This window comes from Charadrius vociferus, unplaced genomic scaffold (genome assembly GCF_000708025.1).
Source record: "Charadrius vociferus isolate BGI_N301 unplaced genomic scaffold, ASM70802v2 scaffold370, whole genome shotgun sequence".
Classification (NCBI taxonomy): Eukaryota; Metazoa; Chordata; class Aves; order Charadriiformes; family Charadriidae; genus Charadrius; species Charadrius vociferus.
The window spans coordinates 1,271,578-1,286,720 of NW_009646744.1; positions in this window are offsets into that span (position 1 = coordinate 1,271,578).

The following is a 15,143-nucleotide window of genomic DNA, read 5'->3' on the forward strand; positions in this document are numbered from 1 at the left end:
CTGCAGGCACGTGGCCGCCGCATCAAAGCGCAGAAACGCTGGGGCGAGCCGAGCTGCCTGCAGCAGCTTCTGGGGATCTTCCAGGGGAATTCAACCTCGCCGGCTTCACGCGACTGCCCGAGCAGAAACGGCCGCCACTGGGAAAGGGAAGGACTTTGTTTTCTGTGTTTGCGTGGAGCAATGGTTAAAAATACCAAAGCAGGGGAGTGGTTAAAAGGCAGGTTTCACTGGGAGGAGCAGGGGGCGATGGTCTGAGGAGCTCTGGGCAACTGGAAAGTAGATGGAGGTTTTGCTCCTTTCAAAGCACGTGGTGGTTTAGCGGTGATGGCACGGAGAACGAAGGACAGAAACAGCGTGAGGATGCTGGCCCTAATTCAGAATGAATCCAGCACAAGCATTACACATATCAGCTATTTGCAAGCAGAGCTATTAAATAACAAGACCCAGGCTAACCACAGGCATCAACGCTGAGCGTGCCCAGATTTAACGTCTGCATTGCAAGAATACATTTCACTGAGTTTGTTCTGTCATGAGCTAAATACTATAAAGCTTTTCACCAACAGTCTTCAGGCAGAAAAAAAAGATTCATTGAGAAGCCAAGTCCAGACAGGTCCAACTTTGTTTCCACCAACTTTACTGCTGAAGAAAGCAGCGGGAGCAGAGAGCGGAGTGTGGACTACGCTGGCCTGTTCCCAGCCTTGTGGCTGGTAAACTGGTTTATAGGATATTTTAAAAAAAAACTCTGGAGGGAGATGACATAGATTACCAGTGGCGTTATTTAAAATCAGCATGTGAACTGTGTTAGCACATATACATTTCACATGGAAATAACAACTCAGCAGGACATCCAGCAGCTGCCACTCCTGCCCCGAGCGATCCTTTGCCACCAGCTTTGGAAGAGCCTCACTGGGGTTTCTCCTGCTCCGTGGGCTGCACCCCACGCTTCTGGAAGCCCACAGAGGGGTGTTCCCGGGGTTGCACCCGGGCGACCTGCCTCGCTGAGAGTGATTCACCCCACCGTTTGCTCTGCCCCGCAGCTCCACGTGCCTCCCACGCTCACCCCCCGGAGAGGTCCCAGCTCACCCGGGGCGGGCTGGGGCCGTGGCAGAGCCGTGCTTCGTTTGCCCGGTGTTCGTGGGACGGCTGTATCATCTCATGCTGCCTGCCAAAATCCCAGCACAAGCTGCACCACATCAAGAAATCTCATGTAGTTTGTATCTACTAAAGGGTAACATCCACCAAGCTCAAGCCAACAATCAACAACTGCATCTGAGCCACAGCAAAAGCATCTTAGATGCTGCCTACAAAATATTATCTGAACCACGAGGCTTGCAAAAGTTTTACAACAAACAGTTGCGTCCGAGATGTGCTGCAAAATGCCACCAGGCTCACCAAGAGGAACGGTCCCATCCAGCGCAGCTCACCGGTGCTGCACCCGCAGCTCCCGCGCACGGGGGATCAGCCTGGCTCAGCGCGTGGCTTTTTCTCCGTGGGGCAGGGAGAGGAAAGCAATCATCAAGAAGAGGAAGAGGATGTAAAAAACCCACAGCGATTAATAGGTTTGTTCTTGGACCTATTTTTAACGTACATCTTGTGACTGATGAGATTTCAGGTTGGTGGTGTCTTTAATTAAGGCACTATTGCTGCAACTGCCCTTTCTTACCTGATTTTATGTTATCTTCCCTTAGAACTAAAGACAACAGAAGCTTTTCCAATTGATTTTAAAAGGCCCGAGCCCACCTACATTATACCCTTGCCCAGCTGTATGCAGAGCTGACTAATTTTTGGGCCTTAATTCCCAGATCCTGTTTGCTGCTGGGTTCATCCCAACAGTTCAGAACCCGATGTTGTCCCGGTGGCTGAACACCTCCCGTGCTGCGCAGCAGCACACGACAGCCACGTGCACGTGCTGGCAGCAAAGCCAAGGCAAAGCTTGAATCTAATTCCTAGATTCAGGAAAATTCTCTGCAGCGGGACAGCGGAGGACTGAGTCGGGATCAGGGCAGGAGCATAAGGCACCCCACGGCCGATGCTCGACTGTTGCCAGTTGACACTGCACCATGTGAACACACTGCACGGTACCTTACAGTCACATCCAAGTGAAGGCATAATTCCTGCATTTCGGGGAACCCTGCTAGCCGTGGGCACGGTTCTTACCATGAACAAGAATAACTCGCACCCCGAGCCATGTTTAAAGGCTGTGGGGCTTACGTTGGAGCTGGGATGTTTCCCTGCCGACCCCGAGCATCATCCCACACCCTGCGGGAGAGGTGCGGGTGGGCCATGCGCCGCATTTAGCACCGTCTGCTTTTCAGTGCTTGGCTGCTGCAGGGATGCTGAGCCCCCGGCCACCCCCTTGGAGGTGGCTGAGGGCCATGCCAGCTCCACAGCTCTCCCGGGGTTACCGGTGCTTGCCAACCCCCCTCCCAGCACTTTATGAATTAGACGGTCTCTGCAACCGCAGAAGCGGTGGGAGCAGCCGTGCCGGCAGGCAGCGGGGGGCTGCGGTCCAGCCTCCCCGGGACCTGGAAGGAGCTGCTCCATCGTTTCCGTGACCGTTTCACATGGCCCTTGTAAAGGCGAGGAGGAAGACGCTGATCTTCCAGCTTGTTTCTTTTCGCTTTCAGCGCAGGACCTGGCGAGCTGCGAGACAGGAGACCCGGGTGGTGTCCCTGCCGCGGCTCTCTCCTGGAAGTTGGGGGGACGGTGCAGGAAAGGCGCTGCTGCTCTCCCACCCGTGGGGTGGGCACAGCATCCACCCAGCGCAGCCCTGCGCTCACCCCCTCACTTCTTGGCTAAGGGCCTGGAAAGGGTTGACTTTGCCTCGTTCCAGCCAGTAACAAACAACCCAGGGGCGGCTGGAGCCACCTCGGTGGCACAGTTTCAGAATGAACTCGCTGCGGGTCAGCAAACCTCCGGCACCTTGTGTCTGAGGAACAGGAACCTCGGCGACCGAGGTCTGCAGGACGCGAACCCAGCCCTGCAGGAAAACGAACTCGCTATGGTGTCAAAAACCCAACAAAACGCTCGAGCGCTTGGCACTTGGGACGTGTCCCCCGCTGCGGGCGCCCCGAGCCTGCAGGTGCCACCGGGGGTACACCGCTGCCCCATGCGCAGGGCCCAGTGCAGCTTTCTGCTCTGGAAGAACAAACTCAAAATCAAGAAAACTGTGAAAAAGCCTAATGTTATACTCGATAACAACTCGCTGCCTCCTGCACCTCTGCTGAGCAAACCACCATTTCCTGAATTGAGGTGTCAGGCATGAAATATTTCGCATGTTGGAGCAACCGTCACCATTTGCAAAGTGACAAACAGAACTTAAGCCTTTCCTGGTATTTAATGCATAAATCAGGGTGCGTCCTGTGTGGCTGTTTGCGATTCTGTAATTGAAAACTCCCCGTCTTGCTTGGGGAGGTGGCAGTAAAAACGCTCGTACAGCCACTGTAGATGGAGTCTAAACCACTTTCTACCGAAGCGTTTCTATAGCACGCCCAACTGGAGCGTGCGGTCTGGCGCTACTGCAGCAGGAGGGTTGCAGAGGCAGCAGAAGTGCCGGTGGGCAACAGGTAAGGTCAGACCTGAAGAACCCAGAACCTGTTTCCTTGGATACGATAGGAAGGGGGAATTTGATAGGATGAGGGGGAATGGCTTCACACTGGAAGAGTGGAGATTTAGATGAGATATTAGGAAGAAATTTTTCCCTGTGGGGGCGGTGATCCCCTGGGGCAGGTTGCCCCGAGAAGCTGTGGCTGCCCCATCCCTGGAGGTGTTCAAGGCCAGGTTGGACGGGGCTTGGAGCAACCTGGGCTGGGGGGAGGTGGCCCTGCCCAGGGCAGGGGGGTGGAACTGGATGGTCTTCAAGGTCCCTTCCAACCCAAACCATTCTATGATTCTATGATATCTTCTTTCCCCCACAGCTAATATGGTTTCATCCTTTCCTTCCACTCCACATCTCACCAACTGGGCGAGTAGTGACTTTACCATTACTCATGTCAGGCCCCACGGGCCTGACAGCCTGACAGGCTCATCATAAGCATTTATTTTTGCTCTTATCCCTCCAGGCACTCACGGATTATCCTCACAAGCCCATACCCAAGAAGCGTCCAGCAGACAGCATTACCTGGGGCCACCAGGCCACCTGCAGGGCCTGAAGACAGACCTCCATGCTTGGAGAGCATTGGCTTTGCGTGGTAACCCCCTGCCCCCAGGAGCTCCTGGGAGGCTTCCTGTGCAAAAGCCGCATGTTAAATATATTGTCACTTAAAGATACGCTGCATCAACATGATTCACGACACTTGCAAGCAGCACAGAGGAAAGGCTGATTGCTGGTGTCGGCCATCAGCACAGGAGAGTTTGTGCCGTGGGGGCACGCGGCAGCTCTTGCCCAACCTGCCGTGGTCATGGGAACACCAAATTCAGCGTGTCTGTGATTCATGCCCCAGTTCAGCACTTCCCCTGCTCTGCTCTCCACCTTAGGGCACCGGGTCACCTCCTGCTCACCTCTCCAGTTCACACAGGCTCCACGTCGATACACACACACACGCAGAGACGCATACCCAGCAGATCGAAGGAAGGAATTGTCCCCTCCACCCAGCAGATCAAAGGAAGGGATTATCCACTCCAACCAACGCTCAGTAGGTCACACCTAGAATACCGCATCCAGTTTTGAGTCCCCCCCAGTACAAGACAGACATCGACAAACTGGAGCAAGAAGTCCCAGAAGCTTGAAGCCACCAGCACAGCCAGGGGCGCACAGCCCTTGCTGTCAGAGGAGGGGTGAGGGGGGCTTGTTCTGCTGGAGGGGAGGTTTTTTGGGGAGGGGGTTCATAGCACCCTCCTGCTAGGGGCTTAGGGAGAAAGTGGAGCCAGCCTCGTCCGAGGACGGCTAAAAACAGCACCAGAGACAAGAAACAAAATGAAATGAGAGGTTGAGCCTGGCTATCAGGGGATGGTTTTTTTTCCTGCAGGGACGGTCCAGCAGCAGAACAGGTCACCCAGGACGTTTCCATCCTTGGAGGTTTCCAAGACCTGAGTGGAAACAGCCCAGGGCAACTTGGTCTGTCCTTGTGACTGACCCTGCTTGAGCAGGAGGTTGGACTAAAGTCCTCCCAAGGTCCCTTCCCACGGGAATTATCCATCAAGACTACACTGCTATTTTCTTCCAACAGCAAGCGGATCGTCGCAGGTGCTGCAGTTCACAAGCGGCTCTCTGCTTTCTCCTCCTGCTCAGTGCACTGATTTACCATCTGCTTATCGCCGTTCAATCAGCAGCTGGCTTCCAGACCCTGCTTTCAGAGGACCTCTTTTCTTGTTAAGTTTTGATCATGTTTCAGTGCAGTTCTGGTAGTAAGTCTCCTGCTCTTCCCCCCCTCACAGCCATAGCAATACAGCTATCGGTGGCTGTTCCCCCCCTCGTATGCCGTTTCGCTGCTGCGCAGACGTGCAGCAGCATAAAGCCGCCAGGTGAAACCATTTACACCGGGTGAAACCATTCATACCGGCCTCCACAGCAGAGCCACATCCCAGCCACGCTTTACATGGCATTTCCACCCAAGTCCTTCACACGAGCTACGGCATTCGGTGCACCGAGGCGCTGCCTTAATGTTCGCTTTATGACACTCCAAAAAACCAAGGACTCTAAACCGACTGTCTGAGGAAAGCTGAATCATCAATAACAAGAAATCTGCCCAAGCCCCAACCAAGAAATACCAGACCAAAAAACTTGCTGCTGGAAGACGCAGAGGTCCACCTGCTCACCCCTCTTGCTGTCTCCAGAGGGACGGCGAGGAGAGCGGAGCCAGCAGTTCCGCAAAGTCTGGAGGAGCCCTGCCTGCCCTGGGGCTTCGGTGCTACTGCAGCTCTGCACACATAGTGCTTTCAATTTCTCAGGAAGCCTCTCAAACAAAATTATCTAGATGGAGAAAACTAAAGCAGAAGAGATCCCTCGCCCTCTACACACCATGGGAAGCTTCTCTGAGGCACTTTTAAGGCATATTATTACTAGAATAAGCCACAGTAGACAATTCCCCTTTTCTTACTGAAGCATATAGGAGCGGAGGGCGGTTGGTACAGACAGGTTAGGAAGAGGCATTCGGTGCCCTGGAATTTCTTTCCTTGTTTGCACGAGGTTCGCACTCACCCAGGGGCAGGCGTTGCCTGCCCTCAGGCTTGGCCCCCATCCAGCGCCTCGCAACAGGAGGACAGGAGAAATGGCCACAGGAGAAACGTCCTCTACAGTGGAAACAAAGAAAAGAACAGGGGCAGGGAAAGAAAGAGGGGAAAACACAGAAATATTGAGGAAAAAAAATAACAGAAAAGGAAAGCCTAGAGCCAGTAGCTTGGCTTCTGTCTATGAATGAACAAACAAACAAAACAAAAAAAAAAAAGGAAGAAACAGTTTCGTTTTTTCATTTGGTCTTAAAATGCAACACTCTTAATGCGCTAGAGAAACGCCTGTGCGGGCAGCTCCACCACTAATGTTTTCCTTGTTTTCCTCTCCGTCCCAGGGCACCCGGTAATGCTCTGCAGTCATTCTGTTCATGCCCCTCCGTGACAGCCCCCAGCACCCACCGCAGGGAAATGATTATCTTTATTTACTGATCTTCTGAGGGTAAAATGGAGTTAAACCCAAGAATGACTGCAGCTGTTTTAAGCCACGCATACTGCAAACAACAAGATGCAAACTTCCTTTGATATATTACTAAATCAGGCACTAGAAAACCCAGATCAAGAGTTATTAAAACCCAAACCCTGTAGTTTACCTGCCCTTGTTTCTCAACCCAGTGCCCCAGTAGATCTCCTCTCTAACCCCAGGACACCAGCAAACCAGTGCATCCCCACCATCGGGGCTACACTCCCAGTTTCCCTCGACCACTTCTATCCTTCAGTACGAAGCAGTAAAAACGCCGAACAGTCTCAGAGTACGCAGTGCAGAGAGGTGCTGCTTCCCCCGCTCAGCCCACAGCCAGGGCTTGGCTTTCCCAGAACTGGACCTTACTGGTTCCTTCCCTCCCTCCCAGTGCTGAAGACCATCACTGCCGAGCCCTCGCCGGCGGCAGGACGCAGCCGCTGCCACGTGCCCCTGCCTTAACTGCCCCACGGAAAACCCCACGTGTGGCACAGCGCTGCGCTCCGACCAAGAGCTGCAGCTGCCGATTACAACACCCGAATACAAATGGACACAAAACACACTCGCAAAGTAAACAGCAACACGCTGGGGCATACCAGGACCCAGCAGCGGCACAAAAAAAATGCTTTACGGCAGCTCAACTTCCTATTTCCTTTTCCTTACAGCTCTGAAAATAATAACTGCAAAGGTCAGGGGGTTTGGGGACAGTTGCTGCTAAGGGGGCAGCTGAGCCTCTTGCTGCTGCGGCGCCGGCTGAGCACCCCCGCAGCCGGGGCCCGAGCCCCCAGCCTCATCCGGCCGACTCACCTCCTGCCTGCTTTACCATCGGGGGGGCAAAACACCCATGGTGCAGAATCTGAGGAGCTTTGGTGACAGCAATACCTGGTGGTGGGGCACCGGGGAGGGAGCAGCTCAGGGGTGCAGCCAGGACCAGCTCTGGGATGTAGCTGGGACCAGCTCAGGGATGCAGCTGGGACCACTTAGGGATGTAACCGGGACTAGCTCAGGGATGCAGCTGGGACCACTTAGGGATGTAGGTGGAACCAGCTCAGGGATGCAGCTGGGACCACTCAGGGATGTAGATGGGACCACTCAGGGATGCAGCTGGGACCAGCTTGGGGATGCAGCCTTGGGCTGTCGGAGCCCAAAGGCAGCTCCAACCTGAATCTGCTCCTTTCTGGTAGCGCCTGATGAAGGCTGTCTTGGAAACGAGCAAATTCTTACTGTTTTTTTTTTTTTAATGTTGAAGCAATACCAAGGCTCCTGGCCAAAATCAGCGCTGAATTGAGATAGTTTCTGTGGAGCTACGAGGTATGTTCGGTCTCACAGCCCGGGGGAGGGAAAGCACAAGCACCGCAGCAGCAAGAATTAACACGCAGACCCCAGGCACGTGTTGCACCATCAGAAGAATCGCTTTCCTCCCCCTCCTCGCTCCCGTGCACTACCAGCCCAAAAGGGCAGCACCATCCCTGGTGGAAAACGAGGCCCCTGGGCACCCTGGTGGAACCAGCACTAATTAAGTAGGCAAAAAGACACAAACCTGCAGAAGCGGCGATACAGCCGTGAGATGATGGGAGTGTGACTGCAGGTGCTGCTCGGCCAAGTCCAGTCTGAGTCACTGCAAGTATCCGAGCAATTTTCTAATGGTCTGAGAGTCACAAATTTCACAGGGTATTTCAGATACAAGTTGGTGTCTCTTTTACTTTAATATTAAAGGAGAGGGAAGTGGCACAGGGTTTGATAGAGGAGAAATCTGGCAGAAGGGTCTAGCTAGAAGGAAGAGTGGGGAAAAGTTGAGTGTAGGGATGAGGAGAGGAGGACAGAGATTATTTCCATGGCCAGAGCCCCGCAGATAGCATGGTGTAAATACCTTTCTCTAGCTTGTATCGCTTCTAGTCATAAAAGGGGGAAACATTTTGTAGCAAGGACGATAAATGCCCATTTGAAGACAAAATGCAATAGTAATGTCAAAGATTTAACTTAAAATAGCTAAAGTATGTCTTGGTGCAAGGCTGAGAAATCCTTGGCAAGCAACTGGTGAAAAGGGCCCAAAGCCGATGAAAGAGGCAGTGTTAGGAAATGGGAACTGAAGCAATATCTACTGATGGGAAAAGAGAAGTGGCCGGGATATTTCTCAGCTGGTTTCACATCCAGGCACCTCCTTTCCCACAGCGTTACTCCTGCTTTATGAGCGGGAGAGCGAGAGGTCCCAGCCAGCTCCGGACTGCCAAGGGTGTCAGGGTGCCGATGGAAACACACCATCGTGTGTGGGGACTGATTCATGGGGCACTTCTTATTTAACATATCATTTTCCCTCTTGTCCAAAAACTGAAATAGGGAAAGTAACCTCTCAGTTGCAAAGTGTGGTTCACTGATGCCAAAATTCCCTTGTTTTCTACCCAGGAGAGAAAATACTGAAAACAAAAGGATGTGTAACTTGTACTAGGTTTTAAGGACTCTTTTGGTTTAGGAAAAGAACGTGTAATGATAGAAGGATGACACAGAAAGAGCATTGCAGGTGCAGGTGACACGTTGCAGTTTGGTGCCCAAAGGCAGGCGGGTGCCAGGAAGCATCACGGAAGCGTCGCAGAAGCGCCAGTGCAAGTTAGCACCGAACTCCTACCCAGCAGCGTAGCTCCCTGGCTGGGGGACCCAACGTACGCCCAAAGCCCCAGGAGGTGCTCTGGGATGTGGATGCCATGCGGGGATCACAGGGCACCCCCACAATCCCAGAATCCCAGAATGGTCAGGGTCGGAAGGGACCTCTGGAGATCATCTAGTCCAACCCCATAGAATAACATGACCCGTGGGGACAGCACAAGCCGCGAGCAGGAACGCTCCAAAACACACAGAGCTTTTTCCTTCTTAATCTTTGAGAGGTTTTTACTTCAACCTTAACGTTACCTCCCTCAAAATACGTGGTTGTGTGGCTTTATTTCAGAATAGCCAAGTACACAGGAGGGTTTATGTTTCTGCTTTCTTATATTTACATACAAATAAAACACATAAATATATCCCAGCACCACAACTACCAACCGCGGGCAACCAGCCAGCAGCCAACAGCCCCGGCTGTACCCAGAGAGACTGGCCCAGCTTGAATTTCTAATGGAACTCTGCCCAACAGGGACTCCCCGCTTCTTCCCATTGCAACCACAGTGATGTACTGTTGTTTTAAGATGTGTCCGGAGAGGCTGTTTTAGTGCAAGCGTTTCTTCATCACTCATATTCTCACCTATCAGCTGCTTCACCTCAATCCGCACTGGATTTTGGCAGCGAAGTTTAATGAGGTTGAAGCAAAACCTCTCAAAGATTAAGAAGGAAAAAGCTCTACATATTTTGGAAAGAAAGGGGTTTAAAGGGCGGTTGCACAGTTCAGGGCAGAGGCAGTGAGAAGGCGAAGCGCTGTTCCGGGATTTCTCGGTTCAGGCTGGTCTCCCACCACGCCAACACGTGTAGCTGATGGGGGTCCTGTGCACAGCGGCTGCGGACTTCCACCCGGAGCCGCCGCCGGGCTCAGTGCCTGGTTAAGCTTTTTATCTTCCATCAAAGAGAAATCTGGTGTCTCCATCACCGCTAGCTAATGCAAAATTCCTAGTGCAAGGGAGAAAAGCAGCATAGGACAAGAGGAACCGGCCTCAAGTGGCGCCAGGGGAGGTTTAGACTGGATATTGGGAAAAATTTCTTCATGGTAGGGGCCATCAAGTGCTGGCACAGGCTGCCCAGGGCCGTGGTGGAGTCGCCACCCCTGGAGGTGTTTCACAGAGGGGCAGATATGGTGCTGAGGGACGTGGGTTAGTGGTGGGCTTGGCAGTAGTAGGTTAACGGTTGGACTCGATGACCTTAAAGGTCCCTTCCAACCTCGGCGATTCTATGCACCGTTACGCAATTAACTCGCAGCAGAACGCAGCGGGTTCGCACCCACCGTGGGCTGCACTGCGCCGGCGGTGGGGATGGAGGAGGAGCGCAAGGGAAGGCTGAGCGTGACCCGGGCAGGCAGCTTGTGTTGCGTCCCCATCTTAAAATGCATAACAAGGATGATGCAACTTACCACAGGTCCATTTTTCACAATCTTTTATCAGAGTCATTTAGAAACAGCAGCAGAGACTGGCGAAGCAGCGGTGCGATGACTGAACTTACGCTCACCTCTAAGCAGCCTGGGAAATATTAACCACAAACTTGAAGTGAATATATCCAAGCCACAGGGGTTTTTCTTTTTTTTCTTTTCTTTTTTCTTTTTTTTTTTTTTTTAATCTCACTGCCCATGATACTTTATAAAGGCCTTGGTAATACTGCAGAAAAGAAGAACTGAAAATTCCAGAGGTGCATTTTATGCAGTATGAAATATGGTCTCCTCCAGTTTCATATCTTAAATTCAGCTTTTGCTGTATTCCAGCTGTATAATGGCATAGGTGAACAAATATATGACATGTACAAAGGAGAAACAAATCCTGCCAACCCTGTGAGGAAATTTAAATTTGAAATCTCAACTAAAACAGCTATCTTCAAAGATACTTTTTATCCCAAAACCTGTTTTCTTCAAACTCCTATTTAACACCCTTAATTTAATTTTCAGTGCAGCAGATGTTACTTACCAAATACTTTCTAAATCATACCTGATTAGGGTATAATACTATATTTTAGGCTGAGAAATCTACATGGAGGTGCACAGTTGGTTAAAGTGAGGACCCACTGCCTCGTGTGAGATAAAACTGGTCCCTGTTTCAAACCTCCTTCAAAAAGTCTGACAACCCCAGAATACCAGATTATCAAGATACAACACACACATTCATCCCGCCATGTCCCCACGTGCCGGTGGGAACGAGAGCTCTACATGTCTAATGCATTCAAAAGTTCAATTTCGAATGAACCAGGTGGTTCCAGGAAAGCAAAGAGACCTTCTCAAGAGAGGGATTAAAGCGGGATGAATTAGTTCAGCTCAGGTTGGTCTTTATTTTGTGTCAGGCAGAGGAAGGCCCTGCTGGGGGCCCCTGCTTCTGCGCATTTGGCCACTGAAATCCAGAGATGGGCTGATAATGAACTTGGTAGGGTCAGAGTCTGAACGTCAGTGCAGATAAATCAAGCAGCAACAGATGTGTGAGCAAGGTCAAAACCTCCGAGAGCGAGACGATGTAAGGTGGAAACCGTCGTCCATCCCCATCACAACACGGCTGAGTGCCGAGGCGGTGGCCTGGTTCCATCGAATTAAACCACTTCTCTGGAAGTGACCTAAAAGTACACAGCTGGCACGCCAGCATTCCCCGAGCTCCTACACAGAGCAGAGACAGGCCGTGTGCTGGCTCCAGAACACCCATTAAATGCCAGAAACGCAGATCTTAATCTTTACCCGTTGCAGAGCACATGGCTGTGAACCTGAATTAAGATTCAGGACTAACTCGACCGTCTTTCTTCCACCTTCCGCCGTGGTGTCCCCGTGTCATGTCAGACACCCAACAGTCGCTGGACGGTGAGAGCTTTCCCTCGGCCGTCGCCCAGACGCCGGTCGGGAGCCCCGGCGCTGCTGTGTGCGCAGACCATCAACTGCTGCTCCACCAGAGACCGCCACCGCATCCCCTGTTCCATGTGGGAGGTTTCCCATGGCTCCACGCCATGCTTCTTCCGGGCGTAAACCATGTATCGAGCGCTGTAAAGAAAGGAAAAATGTTAACATATTGAATATTACTATATTCTAGTTCAGCTTATAAAAAGTATTCCGTCTTTGCCAAAGTGTATTCATTTCTTCACCTGCTGATATCCATTCTCCCTGCAAGTGGGGTGTGTGTGTGTGTATATATATATATGTATATATATGTTTTTACAACACTGGCAGCATCAAGACCAGGTTGGACGGGGCTTGGAGCAACGTGGTCTACTGGGAGGTGTCCCTGCCCATGGCAGCGGGGTTGGAACAAGATGATCTTTAAGGTCCCTTCCAACCCAAACCACTCGATGATTCTGTTCTATGAAGCCATAGGATATTAGGAAGAAATTTTTCCCTGTGTGGGTGGTGAGCCCCTGGGGTATATTTTATAAAGCTCTTTTCCAAACACTGTGACTGAAACAACCTCTGGCAGGTCTGGCTACTCCCTGCCAACCACCCTCTCATCTCACAACCACCCTCCCGTCTCACAACCTTATTCTGGCTACATTCCCTTACGGTGGGAAAGCGCCGTGGTCTTCCTCACACTAGAAACCATCCCCTGTGAGGCGGACGGCGGGGTCTGCCTTGCAGAAGGTTTCAGCATGGAAAGACGTGCAGATGGCGAGCTGCGTTTTTCTAACGCTCCTGCCCTGAAGTCATTTCCAAGACAAAAAGACAAGCTGTGATTGCCCCGCAGGAGGAGGGATGGGTACAGTGATGGAAAAAGATCGAGCGATTTCCAAAACGCGATGAGACAGAACAGGGGGAATGATGCAGATCCTCCCCCCACCACCTTGAAGACAGCTTAACGATTGTGTTCCTCTCCCGTAATCAGATCTTTTTCCTTTTTTTTTTTTTTTTAGTATATGCACAGAATTTGATTTAAAAGTGGTTTATTTGATGGAGGAAAAGCCCAGTTTCATACCTGCATCCTCTCCAGCACGTGGGACCGTTGACGCAACCAGGCAGACGGACCAGCTCCTTCCCGACAGACAGACACTATTCAAGATGGTCCATGCGCATCTCCCAAAACTCATTGATTAGAGTCTGATGTCTCGAACCAAAGTCCTGGTGAGCCACCAGACCACGGACACGTCGGGAACTGGTTCTAACTTTGGCCGCTCACTCCCTGTGAGCCCGGCTGGACGGACGAGCCCCCGGCTTCGCCAGTGGTCCCTTCCCGGGGCAGATTTCTACAAATTTGAAACTCAATCTGCAAAGCCGATGGAAATTCCACAAAGAGGTTCCTCTCCTTTATTTCCGGCATTTTCACTCTCTGGAAAAGGGAATGTAAATAACAAGCAGTAAGTCAGATTGTTCTGGTCCTCTACAAACTGTGCATTTGGTGTGTATTTCAGATTCTTTTCTTTAATAGCGGTGAAGGCGCTGCTTAATAGTATCCTATCAACAGTCAGCTGGACGTCCCCCCTCCAACGCAAAACACACCCTTTGAATGATGCAAAACTCCTTGAGCGACATTAATAAGCAACAGCCGTCAGACAGAATAATACTGGAAAAACGAAAGAAGAAATTCTTGCAAAGCCTCTAGTCGGTGACGTTGGAATAATGATTTTGACGAATGGCATAGAAAGGCAACCCCCTTCTTTAAGGTCTCTTTTCTTAACAGTGTTTCCCATGCAGCCACAACCAGGTGCATCCACCGCCCGTTTAAACGGGTTCTTTGCACCCAAAGGGATGGTATCATTTTCAGGACATACGTATCTTCCATGTAGGAACACAGAGGTCCTACAGCACACGCATCTTCCTTGGTTTCCTCAGCCCAGCTCCTCTTCCTGTTGTCCTCTACATCAGAATTGCGCGTATTCCTATTTCACAGGTTATTTCCCTATACAAAATGTTTGGAGACGAAAGCCACCGTGCCTGCCATTTACAGGACAGCCTCCAAGACTTTGAGCTGTGTTACCTGGAAAGACGGATCACAACAGCAGATGGACTTTCCTCAGTCACAGGGTAAACAGTTTCAAAGGCTGTATTTTATATATATTTTTATATATATATATATATGGGGGTTTTTTTTTGTTTTTGTTTTTTTTTTTTTTGGCTAGTTGGAGTAGTTACTCTGCCACTAACAAAAGGCAGAGCCACTAAAGAGAAAGATGGAATTAGCCAACATAAACTCCAGGACAAGACCTTGGAGAAGCTTCTCAGGCACTTACGTTCCGCTGGGATTGACTCATGCATCGTCCTGGGAAGCAGCTGCATTTCTACCCTGTATTTCCAGGGCTTCAGACCCTGTTTAGGCTGAATTTCCCCGTACAAGAGCGGTGGCTGGTGGCAGTCCTACTTGGTTATGTAGCTAATGGAAAGTCGTATCAAGCGGCATCGCTCTCATGGCATCTGTCACCTGCACCTCGCACCCAGCCAACACCATTTACTGGCAATAAGAAGCAGAGGGACATACAGGGATCATGCAGTTACATCAGGAAACAAGATGAAATCAAATATTTTAATGTGCAGAGCATTGTTTGTCTCAAATAACTAAAACAAATGCTGAAATCTGAGTTGTTTGGAGCTTTGTCATCACAGCGCTTTTGTCTCAGAAAACATGATTTAGATCAAAAGGGAATTTCCCACAAGTACATTTGAATTCTGCTTAAATCACCCCATCATTGTGTTTATTAAAAAAAATAAATAGATGAAAAAACCAACACAAAAGAACATCTGTCTTGTTGAAATGAGCTGAAACATTTAATTTCTGCTCAGCCTGACTGGGACCTGTGTCCACCCAAGCTACCATCAAGCCATGAAGTTTCTGAGCACTTTTTGCATCTCCTCACTCCACTTCTGTGGTCGGAGTCCTTGGCCAGACTGCATTGCCTATAGCACAATCTATTTAACCTTTAATTAAAACTTGGT